At 37.9% G+C, this 18,825-nt stretch overlaps 1 protein-coding gene across 1 annotated transcript in view; it reads right to left on the minus strand.

Annotated features, from left to right (window-relative positions):
• LOC103505452 (segmentation protein cap'n'collar) overlaps positions 1–14,205 on the minus strand; it is a gene marked incomplete at its 3' end in the record, with an annotated part of 78,893 nt that extends 64,688 nt beyond the window's left edge. The window contains 1 exon segment of the mRNA XM_017442366.2: positions 13,917–14,205.
• Positions 14,206–18,825: the final 4,620 nt, after the last annotated feature.

Raw genomic sequence — 18,825 nt, forward strand, 5'->3', positions numbered from 1 at the left:
CTAATTGAATATTAAACAAAGTAGGTAGGTACGTACATATAGGTACTGATTTTCTTTAATCATGCACGATCGAATAAACTACGGGCTAAAAAATTCCCGGAGGGACGGGCCCAGCTTGTTACCTGCGTACGGACTTATTATTATTTATTATTTACAAATAAAGGTATTAATAAAGAAGCTCGTACGTATTTAGGTTACATACACATTGCGTCATTACCAACGTGCAACATTGTAAGTATCTACATACAAGTATTTCATATTTTCCAGTAGTTTTCAATTCTCCTAATAGTTGAATGACAATGACAAATACCATTTTATAGTGTATATTATTTTGTTTCAAAATTTAAACAAATTACTTGTGTGGGGAAAAAAGGTACCAGATAGGTACTCAAGTTCGGAACGAAAGTCGAAACGAATCCCTGATAGTGAGCATTGTAGGGAGTGGATAGTACTGAAAACTGTATTGTATACTCAATTACTCAGTACTGAAACCTGTACTCTATACTCAATTACTCAGTACTGAAAACTGCACCGTCACAAGATGTGTGTAGAAAGTCCGTTAGGTAGCGCCATTATGCAAGCGCGCTAGCGGAAGAGCAGAAAGAACTGCGCAGAAACGTATGCGCACAAACACATTAATGCGTTGCCTGCGAGGGAGCTTTCTACATACAAGTATTTCATATTTTCCAGTAGTTTTCAATTCTCCTAATAGTTGAATGACAATGACAAATACTATTTTATAGTGTATATGTATATTATTTTGTTTCAAAATTTAAACAAATTACTTGTGTGGGGAAAAAAGGTACCAGATAGGTAGGTACTGAAAACTGTACTGTATACTCAATTACTCAGTACTGAAACCTATACTCAATTACTCAGTACTAAAAACTGTACCGTCACAAGATGTGTGTAGAAAGTCCGTTAGGTAGCGCCACTATGTAAGCGCGCTAGCGGAGGAGCAGAAAGAACTGCGCAGAAACGTATGCGCACAAACACATTAATGCGTTGCCTGCGAGGGAGCTTTGCTCGGGACATTTGATGTGACGTCATCGCCTACGGGAGCGTATGCCGTGACGTCAAAGTTCACGATTTACCGGCATTTTTTTAATCGATTTATCTCAGGATCTAGAAGTCGTAGGAGAAAAAGAAAAATTCCGTTAGTCCTCATTTTTCCTGCTCTATGACTTTGAAACATCACCCAACTTGGGTAAGCGCAACATATACGAGTACATATGATTTTGAACGAGCCAGCACAAAGCATTTTAAGTTTAAAAGTATCACATAGCTTTTGTCATTATCATACAATAGGACGTAGGACGGATCTAACAATACCTCTAATATATTCTCTCCACCAGAGTCTACATAGCAGATGTTTATTTCATACAATTAATGAGATCTTAATGTAAATTAACTTGATATCGACAATATTTTGACCCCCTAGAGTTTGCACAATGGGTGGGGCCAAACGAGTGAGGGGGGCCACTTACTTCCCTACATCAATGGCGTGTTACAATCGCTCTGACGTATGAAACCACAACTGTCATCAGAACCGTTCACTAGGGGAGAGGGGGGAGGGCATACAGTCTCATTTGTCTAGGACTCTAGGGTTTGTGCTCCTCAAGGGGTCCCGGAACCAGCAGTTTTTCCCCCAAAACAAATCAAGTCCCCCGTCCCCCCAGCCTAGTAAGTTTGGAGTGTAGCGCGTCGGCCTTGTAAGCGTTGGTCGCGTCGATTCCCGCCCGGGGCGATTTTTATCCTAAACAGGTAAAAGTTCGTTGTCGGAACGGCTGGCTTTCTCCTAGCCTGTCTACCTTCTTTCTTCGCTTTCGGGACGATAAGACCTTAGCAGTTACACTCTATCAAACCTCCTTAACATCCTAAAAAAAGTACTCAATTTATGTACGGTAGCTAAAACTACCTCGTATAACTTCCCTTCCTATAGGATAAGGAAAGTAAAAAGTTGTTGCAAGGAGGGGCCTCTTCTTCCAGTTAATCCCACGGCCCGGCTAAGCTCGGCCCTGGCGATCATTAATTAATACGTACTATCCAATCCCCTGGTGCGACTTTGAATTGAATTTATTTTATTTAGGAACTTTCACAATGTCAAAACTCAAACCGAAGAGGAAAGCCACATGTGCGGGGTCCTAGGATTGTAACATGAGGAGCCTGCTGAGCTTTGGCCTAGAATATCAACAGTCTTCTATCTGAGACAAACTTGTACTCATGGTGACAATAATCAAGTAATCAAAGCCATCATAGCTAGGCTCTGAGTAACGTCTGTAGTGATATCCCTGCAAGAAATACAGGTTAAAAAGCCCAGTGAGCTTGTAAGTGATAGTGGGTTTGATTCTCACACGGGGAGAACTTTATCTTAAACAGCCAAGGTTCGTTCTTGGAACGGCTGGCTTTCTCCTATCCTGTGAATCCTGTCCTCTTTCTCTCTTCAATTTAGGACGATGACACCTCCGTGGTTACAGTTTCCTCTAATAAACCTCTTAGAAAAAAAAACTATTCCTACGAATTAATATTTAACCAGTTCTCCCGTAAAAGCACTTCGTTTGTTATGTCAAAACTGTTTTTCCACCGGTTGATGGTTGTGCAAAATTTCAAGGTGTCCATCGTTATTTACGCCTGATATTAAAAACAGTTAAACCCATTTTCCACCGATTGATGGTTGTGCAAAATTTCAAGGTGTCCATCGTTATTTACGCCTGAAAGTAGGTACTTCCATTAGTATTAGTGTTGGGCGAATATATAGCCCCCTAGTTCATTAACGTTACATTGGAATACGCCATAGGCCTGCTGAGTTCCGTCCTCTAGTTTCTGTCTATAGCCATTTTCCACCGGTTGATGGTTGTGCAAAATTTCAAGGTGTCCATCGTTATTTACGCCTGATATTAGGTACTTCCATTAGTATTAGTGTTAGGCGAATATATAGCCCCCTAGTTCATTAACGTTACATTGGAATACGCCATAGGCCTGCTGAGTTCCGTCCTCTAGTTTCTGTCTATAGGTACAGGGTGTCAAATTAACCAAACTCGATGGTATGACAGCATCTGAAAACTGGACTTGGAATCTGAAGATTGGTGGTTCGAGTCCAAGTTAGGTCATAAAAATTATCCAAAAATCATCGTACATAAAAAGCCCCCGAGGCTGAGGGCTTAGTGTGTTCCCTCAGAGAACAAGGTTTAATGGGCTGGGCGTTAAACTTTCAGGTTTAAGTGAACTTAGGGATTAATTTGAAATTTCTTTTACAAGATTAACAAGTGTAGGTTATGACAACAACTCAAATTTGAGACAATCTGTATATACTATTAGGTAGGTAATAGTCAATTGTATGTAGATACAAGATGAATAGCGAATTACCTAGGAACAAAATACCTAATTAAAAACATTATGTACCTCACGGGGGAGGTACTTGATATCCATATTGTATGTAGATACCTATCTGTAAACGGTTAATTAATAAATATTTAATTACAAAATTGTTCAGGAGGAAATGATTTGAAAAGCACATGCTGATTTCTAAAATTTCCATTGGTGCTCAGACTCAGCATCATTTCAGCTTTGAAAATTAAACGTAAATTCCATTGGAATAAAATCCAGAACACCTACAATGGTTGGGTTTGGGTATCATTAAAAGTAATGCAATATGTTAATACGAGGATTTACCTATATTGGACCGAGTGAGGTTAGGTGGTAGAGAATGCCTGGCATTTAACTCACATAGCGGCCTCGTGGCTATGGTAGGTAATAGTCAATTGTATGTAGATACAAGATGAATAACGAATTACCTATAGGAACAAAATACCTAATTAAAAACATTATGTACCTCACGGGGGAGGTACCTACTTGATATCCATATTGTATGTAGATACCTATCTGTAAACGGTTAATTAATAATATTTAATTACAAAATCATTCAGGTGGGAATGATTTGCAAAGCACATGCTGATTTCTAAAATTTCCATTGGTGCTCAGACTCAGCATTATTTCAGCTTTGAAAATTAAACGTAAATTCCATTGGAATAAAATCCAGAACACCTACAATGGTTGGGTTTGGGTATCATTAAAAGTAGGTAATGCAATATGACAATACGAGGATTTACCTATATTGGACCGAGTGAGGTTAGGTGGTAGAGAATGCCTGGCATTTAACTCACATAGCGGCCTCGTGGCTATTCATTGGAATGAAATCCAGAACACCCACAATGGTTGGCTTTGGGTATCATTAAAAGTAATGCAATATGTTAATACGAGGATTTACCTATATTGAGTGAGGTTAGGTGGTAGAGAATGCCTGGCATTTAACTCACATAGCGGCCTCGTGGCTATTCTAAAAGTCTACATATTACATAATATATTCTTTGCGAAGAAGGAAGAAAGTAGGTAACTGTAGAAAGAAAGGTATCCTAGAAAGAAAGGTAACAATAAGAAGAATCTTTGACCAATGGATCCATGGATATTCCCTAGTGAGAGACATGTGTAACGTTGAGCTAATGGTTTTACCTACGGACTTGAGAGAACCAAGAAGAAAGCCTTTCTTCTTTTGTCGAGCATTGCCGCTTCCCTTGCATTTTCAGATTTGACTAATGATGCTCGATAATGACACCAAATGACCAAAGAATAACATGAAACATAATCTACGATAAATCATAGAGGTTATTAAAATATACGTACAAGTTATTTTTAGAGACATCTACATCAATTGTACGTCATCAATAAAAGGCTCCCTTAGTGAAAAGTTAGAAAAACGACCGGAATTTGATATTATTTACAATTTGACAGCAATAGTTCGCAATACTGTCAGTCAGCCCAAAATCCCAAATACACCACCTTCTCAAAGATCATTCGGACACGTGATCTTCAAGATAGGTACAAGGGGGTATAACCTAGAGAAACAGCAACCCGAGTTTCAAAATGAACTCGAAATAATTATCAAAGGATTTTCCAAAAAGCAAAATGAATTAAAAAAGCAACGAGAGCAAACTTTGAGGACATGTTCTTCCATTCGGTTCGATGGGACATCTGACGAGGATATGTTTGAAAATGCTAACTTAAAGCTTCAATACTTTCTACATGAGACGCACAGCATTAAGGACCAATAATAACTTATTGCATGGGTGGTTCACAGTAAATCAAATAATGACCCCGCGGACTGCTAGTATGGGAAAATGTCAAGATGCGATAGTAGTAGAAACTGTATAGTACAACAACGACTTACAGTTAGCAGAAAGTTACAACAAGCATTTAAGGTAATCCAAAGAATTGATTTTATGTAATTTATATCTCGAAAAAACTTATGAAAAATTCTCGAAGAAAAAACTTAAGAAATTTCAACCCGTTCATGGAGTAGATAATTAAATTTAATAGAGAATATTTTGAAGATCGAAAATATAACCTTCTGCCTTCAGATTCCTTACATATTATATCCTTTGCAAAGAAGGAAGAAAGTAGGTAACTGTAGAAAGAAAGGTAACAATAAGAAGAATCTTTGATCAATGGATCCATGGATATTCCCTGGTGAGAGACATGTGTAACGTTGACCTAATGGTTTTACCTACGGACTTGAGAGAACCAAGAAGAAAGCCTTTCTTCTTTTGTCGAGCATCCTAATGGTTTTACCTACGGACTTGAGAGAACCAAGAAGAAAGCCTTTCTTCTTTTGTCGAGCATTGCCGCTTCCCTTGTATTTTCAGATTTGACTAATGATGCTCGATAATGACACCAAATGACCAAAGAATAACATGAAACATAATCTACGATAAATCATAGAGGTTGTTTTTCTTTCGAATTTCTTTTCAACTCTTCCTTTCTTTTACAAGGTTTCATTCAGTCACAAATTTAAATTCCTAGCCCTGAGAACCAACAGGCAGGGAAAGATAAAGCAACTTCAAACACATGCAATAGGTAGTTTTATACTCATATAATATCTACCTAAAAAGGTACAATATCCCCAAGGAAAAATGTCATCCAATGGATAAACTTTTTCCGAAAGACAAAAGTTATTTATAAGTTTATAAACTTCCACCCTGGAGAATTAGATGGGAATAAATATCATTTGACCCAAGTGCACCATGTATAACTCATTATTAATACCTACATATTGATAGGAAGCGGATATTAGTAGGTTACAATAACAAGCTATGTTCGTTCAAGTGATGGGATATGTCTTCACGCTAATCAGTCGAAACCATTCTCCTCTTGTTCTCAACGAGAAAGAACGTTTCAGTTGAAATAATATAAGAGGGGCCTATAGACACCCAGATAAACCAAGCATGCAGGACCTGTATTGCAGGTGTAGGGTGTAATCCAGGGCCTTCATGTCTAATCAGGCCCCGGGGCTAACTCTACCAATAAGCCCCTCTCAGAAACAATTTTTTTCTTTTTTTTTTTTTTACAAACAAGAATATACATAGGTCCTGATAGGATCTAGGCTAGTAGGCTAGGCATAATAATACGTGTGATTTTGCTCACTTTCAATACAACTCTTATGGTTGGATTACATCAGGTATAGGCATTCCAGAAAACTAACCTCGCGTGAATACCACTGGTGTCCAGTTAACAAGTGCATATTAGGCACTATTAAATTGGTGTTATTTATAAGGTACTAATAAATTATTGTTATTAGAAACCCAAGGGGGAAAAATCAATAAATAAAAATAATAACACAAGATTACCAGGTCACCATGCAAAAAGATGTAAATAACCTCATTAACATCAATTCAATACAAAGGCATTCCCGAAAACTAACCTCGTGTGAATACCACTGGTGTCCAGTTAACAAGTACATAGGCACTAATCAATAAATAAAAATAATAACACAAGATTACCAGGTCACCATGCAAAAAGATGTAAATAACCTCATTAACATCAATTCAATACAAAATAATGCAGCAAAGCAGCAATTGCAGCAAAAGCAGCATTGATGACAGTAGATATATGATCGAAAATCTTGCGGGTCTCCAAGAGACCACTATTTCTATATCGCGGGTCTTCAAGAGGCCACTATTTCTATATTGCGGATGTTCAAGAGACCACAATTTCTATATTGCGGGTCTTCAAATGATCTTTTATTGGCCTTGCTCGGCGTAGCTTAACACAGGCGACGCTAAAACCGGTCTTAAAATAACGACTGAAGTGTTATCTAAAACTTTCTCGCTTTGAGTTTATAGGTCGTCGCGACAAATTTCGAGATCAGAGCTCATTTGTGTGAGAAAATGTGAAAAAAATCCCCCAAAAACCAGTTTTTTTGTTTTTTGGCTTTTTGGTTCTCTGGACAAAATTTGCACCACCATTTTCGTGATCCTGGTAAAAAGACCTTCAATTTGATATATGTATAGGTCGACTAGGTTTGGATCTTTGGTCCTTCTATGGGAACAGAGTCCGTCCCTTATACCTTTTTATTACTATGGTTTTTTGGTTCTCTGGACAAAATTTGCACCACCATTTTCGTGATCCTGGTAAAAAGACCTTTAATTTGATATATGTATTGGTCGACTAGGTTTGGATCTTTGGTCCTTCTATGGGAACAGAGTCCGTCCCTTATACCTTTTTATTACTATTGTAATAATATAAAGAAGGACGGACTAAAAAGGTATAAGGGACGGGCTATTGTATTCGCTTCGGTGTCGTCTGTCGGTCGGTCTGTCTGACCCCATAGAAGGATTTATCCAAACCTGGTCGACCTATATATCAAATTAAAGGTCTTTTTACCAGGAACACGAAAATGGTCACTACGTGAGAATCCTGCCAATAAAGCTTTAAAAATCTATTAAGGTTAAAATCAATTTTTTTAGCACTTTCGTAAGAATACTGTGTTTTGAGCAACTTTCCTACAGAAAAGCAGCACCATTGTTGTTGTTTTTGAGTGTACGATAAAACGGTAGATATGATGATACTGATGATACATGTGTATTATTGTGTATGTACCTACTTACATTTATTAGGCCCCTACTACCCAAACTATTATCATGGATTTTGATTTCGATTCGCCCATTTATGTAGGTCAACTTGCTTGTGGTCATTTCTAATCTTCCACAGACATACCTAGACCATTTAATTAAAAGGACCTTCAATATAGGTTTAATAAGGTGTAGAAGAATAGGACAATTAATCCTGTAGGATTAAATTTAATCCCACTTTAGCCGCCTCTCATCCTAATATGATTTAATATTTAATCCACTTAAACTGAACGTGGTACGTTACACTAAGGGCCTCAGGGTCGGTATTCAGAAGGAACTATTGTGAGGTTGGTCCCTAGGTCCAGGTCCTAGCTATCTAAATGACAGCAGCAGCATATTTCCCTCGGTCGCGGCAGTATAAGGGAAAGGAGGTTCGAATCCCAACCGCGAGGTAATAATAGTATTATTTATACTGCTCGCATAGGACTGAAAGTCCCTTTACTCCAGCAGTAGGCTACCTACTACTATTATTGCGGTCAAATTCTCAAATTATATTGAGGATAAAATTCCATACCTCGGCTGGTATTGAACCCACGCTCTCCTGTTTACCAGGCGAGCGTCTTGACCACTACACCACCGAGGCAGGTATGAAGTACGAAATTTCATTTTCACATTTCTCAGAATAATATCCTATTTTAATTTCTCTGCATAATATTTTATTTTTCTGAATAAACCTCGAAGGATTTAGGTCCTCAAGAATGCTTTTCATATTAACCACACCAAAGGGTTACCTTCCACTCATGAGTTTCAATATTCATCTATTTATCATTGTTATGTGTATGGTTTTGTCTCTTACAATCTAAAGGTGTGTCCACACATAGTCGACCAGCCGTCGATCGACATTAATCGATGTCAACTGAACCGTCCACACTGCCTCGACAACATAGGTTCATCGTCGATAGACTATGTTTGGACTTGGACACAGACACACCTTAAGTTCGCGCCCGCCGAATCCAAAGCTATGAAATATAAACCATGTTAGCAATGGAACAGCTATATGGTGTGAGTCTGATGCTGGTGCTTGGTGCTCAGAATAGACATAGCAAGAGGTCAATGTACATTGTACAAGGTGCCTAGGTGGGCAACACAATAGGAAATACTGGACTTTCTGAGACTCCAACCTCCAGGATAATAACCATAACTAAGTACATCTCCAGTTCTCGACACTAAACAAATCAAATCATGACTTCTTTGAGGTGAAGCAGAGCTTTTTTTAGTGGATATCTCAAAGTTCCGAAGATAAAACCTCCCTGAGTTCTACATTAAAGAACAAGGATTGGACAAAACAATAAGAAGTGAGATTGAACTAGTGCCATGGTAGTAGGTAACTCATGTTGTAAGTTAAGAATATCAGTGGAAAATAAACTAGAAAACAAAGTATGTACTACATAGATGAAGATAAAACCTACCTGAGTTCTACATTAAAGAACAAGAATTGGACAAAACAATAAGAAGTGAGATTGGACTAGTGCCATGGTAGTAGGTAACTCATGTTGTAAGTTAAGAATATCAGTGGAAAATAAACTAGAAAACAAAGTATGTACATACATTGTACAAGGTGCCTAGGTGGGCAACACAATAGGAAATACTGGACTTTATGAGAGACTCCAACCTCCAGGATAATAACCATAACTACATCTCCAGTTCTCGACACTAAACAAATCAAATCATGACTTCTTTGAGGTGTATGTACATACATTGTACAAGGTGCCTAGGTGGGCAACACAATAGGAAATACTGGACTTTCTGAGAGACTCCAACCTCCAGGATAATAACCATAACTACATCTCCAGTTCTCGACACTAAACAAATCAAATCATGACTTCTTTGAGGTGCTCCAACCTCCAGGATAATAACCATAACTACATCTCCAGTTCTCGACACTAAACAAATCAAATCATGACTTTTTTGAGGTGAAGCAGAGCTTTTTTTAGTGGATATCTCAAAGTTCTCATCACTACCCATCAGTGTGTCCCACTATCACTTGAAAGAGTTACAAAAGTAACAGTGATAACTTTCAATTTTTCTTGCAACGGACCCCGCGGTTTATGACTACACCGAAGGTTGGAAATGTCCGTATCTAGAATCCAGTACCTAACCACCTAACTCTCAAAGTTCTCATCACTACCCATCAGTGTGTTCCACTGCCACTTGAAAGAGGTACAAAAGTAACAGTGATAACTTTTGATTTTTCTTGCAACGGACCCCGCGGTTTATGACTACACCGAAGGTTGGAAATGTCCGTATATAGAATCCAGTACCTAACCACCTAACTCGGATGACAACCAGATATATGACCGTTCTAACTACATAATAATACGGATAAAGAAGGCAATAAAAGGTCATCAACTTGATCTCTGATAATTTGTATGCTATCCAGTGAGAGTTGGATGAGATTTGAAAATGGATTATTTTGTTAAACACAAAGAAAAAAGAAATACACAATAAAAACAAAACATTTTACAATTAAAAAAAAAAATAATAATAATACTTAATAATTTTACTTTTTACGTAATGGAAAAAAATGGTAATTTTACCCGTGGAAAAATTGATGTTATTGGACGATTAGACAAATACAAACAACAGAAGGTACTCGATTACTAATACGCTAAGAAAATACAGTGTAGAACTGTAGAACATAATATTAAGTATTAGTATAGTAGGTAGATAACTTGTGATAAAGTAATGTCCGAGTCTACTAATGCTAATTCCCGTATAAACATTTCCCTTGATTCGAAAACAATAATTATTTATGGGAATATGTGTCATTCATGGCAGATACAAAACCATTAGTAACTTTGATTCTTTCTAGACTACTCGCATATCTACTTGGACTTCATACAAGGTACTGGGGAAGAATAGGGATATTAGGGATCAATTAGATTAGGAATATTGGACCCTAAATCAGAATATGTTTCAAAATCAATCAGAGTAATTTTGAGTTAAACCTTTAATCTGAAAGTTTTAGCAACTGTGACATCTCGCGATGTTTGCCCTAAGACACAGGACAGTTCTATTTCTTGACATTATGAAAGCTGGATCAGCCAGCCTAGTTAGCTCAATTGGTAGTGCGTCTACCTTGTAAGCGCTAGGCCGCGGGTTCGATTCCCGCCCGGGGCGGATTTTATCCGACTGAACCGTCCACACTGCCTCGACAACATAGGTTCACCTCGTCGATAGACTATGTTTGGACTTGGACACAGACACACCTTAAGTTCGCGCCCGCCGAATCCAAAGCTATGAAGTATAAACCATGTTAGCAATGGAACAGCTATATGGTGTGAGTCTGATGCTGGTGCTTGGTGCTCAGAATAGACATAGCAAGAGGTCAATCATGATTGACACTTCTCCATGAAATTCCGTGATTCGTTCTCACACTTGAAATAAATATCTCAGAACTGTGAGGACTTGAAGAGATCTCACACCAGATCTCTAAATCTGATTGGTAAACCATACGAAATATCGAGATATCTTGGAATTTTCAATATAAATATGTATATGTATGGGCCTCCATCAGATGGAGAACTGTCTATTCTGAGTTAGAACCTATGAGCTGAATGTTGGTCCTGATGTCATTTCAAGAGGAAAGTTTTCAAGATTTCTGATTCTATTCAAGATCTTTCCGATTATGTTTCAAACCTTGAGAATCACGCTGTAAACCGCTGTAGATTTTGGTTCCAGTGCACGGATTTTGGTGCTATTCCAGCTTTCCTGGAACACCTATCCTTTCTTGTGCAATAGCTCACTGGATTAGAATGACTAAATAAAAGCCATGAAATTTACTGAAGACGCTAGTTGAAGATCTTCACAATCTTTGTCACATCAATAAAATCTTCAAAGGAGCAATCAACAAAATAAAAGCTGCTTAAATTTGATACTGAAAAAAATATCTATGAACAAGAGGACTTTGCGGTGAAACTGGACTTGGAATCTGAAGATTGGTGGTTCGAGTCCAAGTTAGGTCATAAAAATTATCCAAAAATCATCGTACATCAAAAGCCCCCGAGGCTGAGGGCTTAGTGTGTTCCCTCAGAGAACAAGGTTTAATGGGCTGGGCGTTGAATTTTCAGCTTTAAGTGAACTTAGGGATTATTTGAAATTTCTTTTACAAGATTAACAAGTGTAGGTTATGACAACAACTCAAATTTGAGACAATCTGTATACTATTAGGTAGGTAATACTTTGCGGTCGAAAGCTTTCAGGAAATTGAACTGAGGCACAAGGGTATTACACTCAAACAACAGGTAAACCACTGGAATAAGGGAAAGGTCTATCAAATTGAGATGAGGAAAGATAACAACATTTCCGAGTACTTGCATAAATGCATACCTCCCAACAATGTTAACATAAGATGTACCATTCAACAATGAAAAGAACAACAGCATGAAAAGAAAACACAAATTTGACTAACCTCCCAACAATGTTAACATAAGATGTACCATTCAACAATGAAAAGAACAACAGCATGAAAAGAAAACACAAATTTGACTAAGGTACTTGCATAAATGTATACCTCCCAACAATGTTAACATAAGATGTACCATTCAACAATGAAAAGAACAACAGCATGAAAAGAAAACACAAATTTGACTAATAGATAACCCAAGGTGTCAACTCCGGAGATAGTCCATTGTATTCAACCAAGATATTAATGATCTATTGACAGATCCTCAAAGAGAAAGGCCATTCAAATTGTATTAGGAAGCCACAACAATGGGGAAGAAAAACACTCAACCCCTGTGATGTGTTTACATTAGTGTTCACATTAGAAGGTGAAAGTGTCGTCTTTGGTGGTCACTTGAATCACACTGGTCTAGGAGTCTAGGGCCCACCACATCAATACTTGTCCCATTCAGGTGAGATGCCCTTTGTCCAGTCTTTTCTTTTTTAAACCCTTTTATTTCTTTGTTTGTCTCTCATTGAAGGACCTTTTTCCGTGCAGTCAACTTCCTAATTGCACGAGATTTTGAGTTCGATCAATAAAACATTTGAAGAAAGCATGCAATCCGGGGATTTTTTTATATAAATCATAGACCATGTCACATGCAAATAGAAAATACAGGTTCTGGCTTTCCAAGTACAAGAAATGCAGCACGGCCGTAGGAAATTAATTCGATATAGGCACCCCAGATGCCTACTGCCTGCATGACATATGTCCCGTTTCCCACAGTCAGTTACTGAAGCTTGGACGAATCCTTTTAAAATTGATGATTCTCATGAAAAATATAACTGTCCAAATGTATTTTTTTCGTAAAGATCGTCAAAAATAATAAATCAATAAAACAGTTGAAGAAAGCATGCAATCCGGGGATTTTTTTATATAAATCATAGACCATGTCACATGCAAATAAAAAATACAGGTTCTGGCTTTCCAAGTACAAGAAATGCAGCACGGCCGTAGGAAATTAATTCGATATAGGTACCCCAGATGCCTACTGCCTGCATGACATATGCCCCGTTTCCCAGAGTCAGTTACTGAAGATTGGACGAAAAATCCTTTTAAAATTCAACAAGTTTTCGGCTGACATGACAGTATTGAATATTTTACCCTTAACTAAATCCTCGGATTGTAAGTCATATAAAAATTAAAACAACAGCAGGGATTCGAACCCGGGACCTAAGAAATATAAGCCCACAGAATTGTATGCTATTCTAAACCGGACCCACTAAAGAAAAAGAAACGCCTGACAATCGATTCACATCGTCAAACGAAACACAGCATATTAACCATACTTGCAAAGCACATTGCATATACAATTTTTACGAGGCGTTCACACAAAAATATACACTTCGTCCAGGAGCGGTTTCTTTTTTGGCTGCAAAAGTGAGAGCTTATAATTTGAATGGCTCGGCTGGGATACAAACTTGCGTTCTCCAACTAACCAGACGGACCCCCTAACCACTACGCCACAGAGGTACCTAGGCACTACTATTGACAAGTCCATGACTTACCTCTTTGGAAAGCTCGGATGTCTTGGGTTCTCCATCAGACGTGCGGCCATTATCGACTCCAGCAGTGGAAGACTGAGCCGGCTCCGACGGCAATTGACCAGTCGAGTTGTCTCCAATCGACGGCAGAGGCAGGTTCCCGGCCGTTTCATTCACGTTGAGTAAATACGCGGTGACGTCCGAAGTAAAGTCTATCCTATTGTAACGACCCAAGGCGTTCAACTCATGAATGAGATCCTCTTGGTAGTTGACGATGGATTTCGGATGAATGGAATTGTGCTGGATAAGCACATTGGTGTGAAGTTCTCCATCAGACGTGCGGCCATTATCGACTCCAGCAGTGGAAGACTGAGCCGGCTCCGACGGCAACTGACCAGTCGAGTTGTCTCCAATCGACGGCAGAGGCAGGTTCCCGGCCGTTTCATCCACATTGAGTAAATACGCGGTGACGTCCGAAGTAAAGTCTATCCTATTGTAACGACCCAGGGCGTTCAACTCATGAATGAGATCCTCTTGGTAGTTGACGATGGATTTCGGATGAATGGAATTGTGCTGGATAAGCACATTGGTGTGATTCCATTCCTCCCGCCCGCCAACACCGACCGTAGGTGATTCATACTCGAAATTGTTGTTGATGAAGTTATCGTTCCGATGACGGATGATGCTCAGCAGAAGCGCTATCTGCAGGAGTTCATTGGAAACGAACTTCTTGAGTCCGATCATTTTGGTCACAGGACACTCAACGTGTTTAGGAAACTAATTGGAAAAAAGCGTCTTTTTTCAAGAAAATCTAAGCAAAAAATATTAAATTGCAAAAAATAAAGGGAAAATATTATATTAAGACTTTTAAGAGTTGGCAAGATAGTTGATCTGAAGATCAAAGGGTGTGAAAGTTTGAAGATAAAACTATAAAGTTATAAATTGCACTCTTTCTAGTTAAATTGTTTTAAAACACACAGGTGTTTATTTAAAAGTTTTTGAGACATTGTAAGAAAATCAAAACCTTCTGTTTAAAAATATTGATGTTGTACTTTCAAACATAATGCTAATTTAGTTTGTCAGTTGAAATGAAAGTTCATAAATTAATAGACGAGAGAAAAAAGTTAAAGTAGAAGAATGTCTAAATAATTTGGTTTTAAGGTCTAACGAAATTTGCACTTGGGTTTTTTGAGATCTATTTTGATTTTAAATAGTTTATCAGATATTACAGAAAAAATATGACACAAGAAAATATTGAAATGTTTATTTGTTTAAAATCACTCGAAGATTTACTATGAGTTATTGCTATCTAAACAACATGTTGAATTTGGTCTTCCTAGATTTTTGAAAGGAAGCTAATAAATTTCCATTTTTGCAATAAAATTGCGACTTTGGTCAGATAGGATTTCCACTCATGGTCAAAGTGTCCATAATGAATCTGTGTCAAATGCGAAGCCTGAAATCAGAAGGAGACGAAAGAGAATTAGTAAAATCCATTTCATATTATTCAGAATTTTTGTAAAATAATAATAAATAATAATAATAAAATCCACAGGTATTGAATAGGTGTAGACTGTAGATAGATAAATAATTCACACGGTTATCAGTTGGTAATTATTTTGTTAAACACAAAGAAAAAAGAAATACACAATAAAAACAAAACATTTTACAATTGAAAAAAAAAAAAATACTTTTTACGTGATGGAAAAAATGGTAATTTTACCCGTGGAAAAATTGATGTTATTGGACGATTAGATAAATACAAACAACAGAAGGTACTCGATTACTAATACGCTAAGAAAATACAGTATAGAACTGTAGAACATAATATCAAGAAGTATTAGTATAGTAGGTAGATAACTTGTGATAACGTAATGTTCGAGTCTACTAATGCTAATTCCCGTATAAACATTTCCCTTGATTCGAAAACAATAATTATTTATGGGAATATGTGTCATTCATGGCAGATACAAAACCATTAGTAACTTTGATTCTTTCTAGACTACTCGCATATCTACTTGGACTTCATACAAGGTACTGGGGAAGAATAGGGATATTAGGGATCAATTAGATTAGGAATATTGGACCCTAAATCAGAATATGTTTCAAAATCAATCAGAGTAATTTTGAGTTAAACCTTTAATCTGAAAGTTTTAGCAACTGTGACATCTCGCGATGTTTGCCCTAAGACACAGGACAGTTCTATTTCTTGACATTATGAAAGCTGGATCAGCCAGCCTAGTTAGCTCAATTGGTAGTGCGTCTACCTTGTAAGCGCTAGGCCGCGGGTTCGATTCCCGCCCGGGGCGGATTTTATCCTGATGGGGTAATGTTCGTTCTCGGAACGGCTGGCTTTCTCCTATCCTGTCTTCCTTTTCTCTTCAATTTCGGGACGATAAGACCACAGCAATTACAGTTCCCTCTGTCAAACCTCTTAAAAAAAAAGCTGGATCAAAGGCCTAAAAATTCACTTTAAAGGTCTCTCTTTTTAATTTTATAAACACCTGTCTACAATTTATAATTCAATGTCATCAACCCTCAAGATAGTAAATTGAATATTACACCGTTCCGTCCTAGGATATAAAGCAGGGAAACAGGTGGCCTAGTTGACACTATCTAGTCCTCTAGTGCCAACACAACTAGCGTACAAACTCTAACCAATGCCTCTGTTGCCTACAATGAAAAGTCAAAGGTCAATGCTAGTGATCGGAATAACTCGTGGGATATCCGGGACAGAGACTTTTACTCTAGAAGTCTAAATCGCAAATTCAATTTTAGTGAGTATTGTTGGTTACCTACGCTATAGGATAATATTAGTTTCAAAGTCCTCTAAAGCTGTGTCCACACATAGCCGACGCTGTCGATCGACGAGGAGAATCTATGTTGTCGAGGCAGTGTACGGTTTCAGTCGACCTTAAGTTGTGTCCACACATAGTCAACGACGGCGTCAACTATGTGTGGACACAATTTAAGGAAAAAAAAGGATGTTGTTTTGTAGGTTAGGTACCTACTTATTCAAAGTCCCTTGAGTTCAAAATAAAATCAACATGTTCTTTGTTCTTTGATTTGTACAACTTACACGTGCCCCAGTATTCGTCACCTCGTACTTTTCACCTAAAAATAGCCATACAAGAGACAAGTCCTTGTTTAGACTACTGAGAAAAAAGGGGCTTCCAAGTCCTATTCGAGACAAACAAGGCAGGGTAGCCTCTTTCCAATATTATTGGCACAAATAAATCCTGCCAACTCTTGACTCAGTTCACGTTTTTCTCTCGTGTCCCTCACAAGGGTAGCCTCTTTCCAATATTATTGGCACAAATAAATCCTGCCAACTCTTGACTCAGTTCACGTTTTTCTCTCGTGTCCCTCACAAGTCAATAATGCACAAGCTGATCACCTATTAAGGAAAGGATAAACCGAGATAACATAACCGGTGCCCAGTAATGATATCAACCCGTGAGATATTATCTGCAATGATAGCAAACCATATGGTGACAAGATGCGATATACTGTCTATATTCGATGTGCGATATTTGAATGTATGAAATGGGGTAGTTGATTTCGATGGAATTTATTGTTGAAGCGTTGCAAATTGACTGTTTGGAATATTTTGGGAATCATGACCACCACAGGCCGTAGAATGTACCTACATAGATGAAGATAAAACCTACCTGAGTTCTACATTAAAGAACAAGAATTGGACAAAACAATAAGAAGTGAGATTGGACTAGTGCCATGGTAGTAGGTAACTCATGTTGTAAGTTAAGAATATCAGTGGAAAATAAACTAGAAAACAAAGTATGTACATACATTGTACAAGGTGCCTAGGTGGGCAACACAATAGGAAATACTGGACTTTATGAGAGACTCCAACCTCCAGGATAATAACCATAACTACATCTCCAGTTCTCGACACTAAACAAATCAAATCATGACTTCTTTGAGGTGAAGCAGAGCTTTTTTTAGTGGATATCTCAAAGTTCTCATCACTACCCATCAGTGTGTTCCACTGCCACTTGAAAGAGGTACAAAAGTAACAGTGATAACTTTTGATTTTTCTTGCAACGGACCCCGCGGTTTATGACTACACCGAAGGTTGGAAATGTCCGTATATAGAATCCAGTACCTAACCACCTAACTCGGATGACAACCAGATATATGACCGTTCTAACTACATAATAATACGGATAAAGAAGGCAATAAAAGGTCATCAACTTGATCTCTGATAATTTGTATGCTATCCAGTGAGAGTTGGATGAGATTTGAAAATGGAAATAAGGGTGGATACGAGTAGGTAGTATTATATCTTCAGTTCACCTCTGTGGTCAAGTAAGACCATCTCTGTTACTTTAGTTGAGACCGTTAGTTCTGTTAAGGTAAGTGAGGTAAGAGCGTAAGAGTTCTCTCAACCCGGAGGTGCCGAGTTCGAATCCCTGTCGACGAAAACATGGATGTAAAAGAATGTACCTTGAAGTAATACGAAAGGTGTTCCCAAGTACAATCTTTTTTTTTTTTTTTTTTTTTTTTTCCATATAACAAGGCTTCTTATGGTCATAATGTGAGACTCTCGAAGGTAGTCGAGAAGGACAGAGACGTTCTCTACCACCTAACCTTAGTTTCTACCTTCTAACCTTAGTTGCGGCTCTTCGTAGATTCGTGTAAGCTTAACGGATCTTTTGGGACTCTTTGCCAATACATCTAAGCCTCAGAGTGAGCTTAGATGAGTGAGCCAAAAACTCGATCGGGCTTAAAATCCGATGAAAAAATTTCCTTTCAAATTTCCTAAACGTTTTTGCCAAATTTGATCAAAATTTGACAAAGCATTCAAGGTAATGTAGGTGTATAACCTTTTTTTTATAATTATTATTATTTTAAAGAAAAGTAAGTAGATAAATTTCGCTTATTTGATGGCATTGGGGAAAATCCTAGTCCC

The sequence above is a fragment of the Diaphorina citri genome, unplaced genomic scaffold (assembly GCF_000475195.1).
Source record: "Diaphorina citri unplaced genomic scaffold, Diaci psyllid genome assembly version 1.1 scaffold9, whole genome shotgun sequence".
Lineage (NCBI taxonomy): Eukaryota > Metazoa > Arthropoda > Insecta > Hemiptera > Psyllidae > Diaphorina > Diaphorina citri.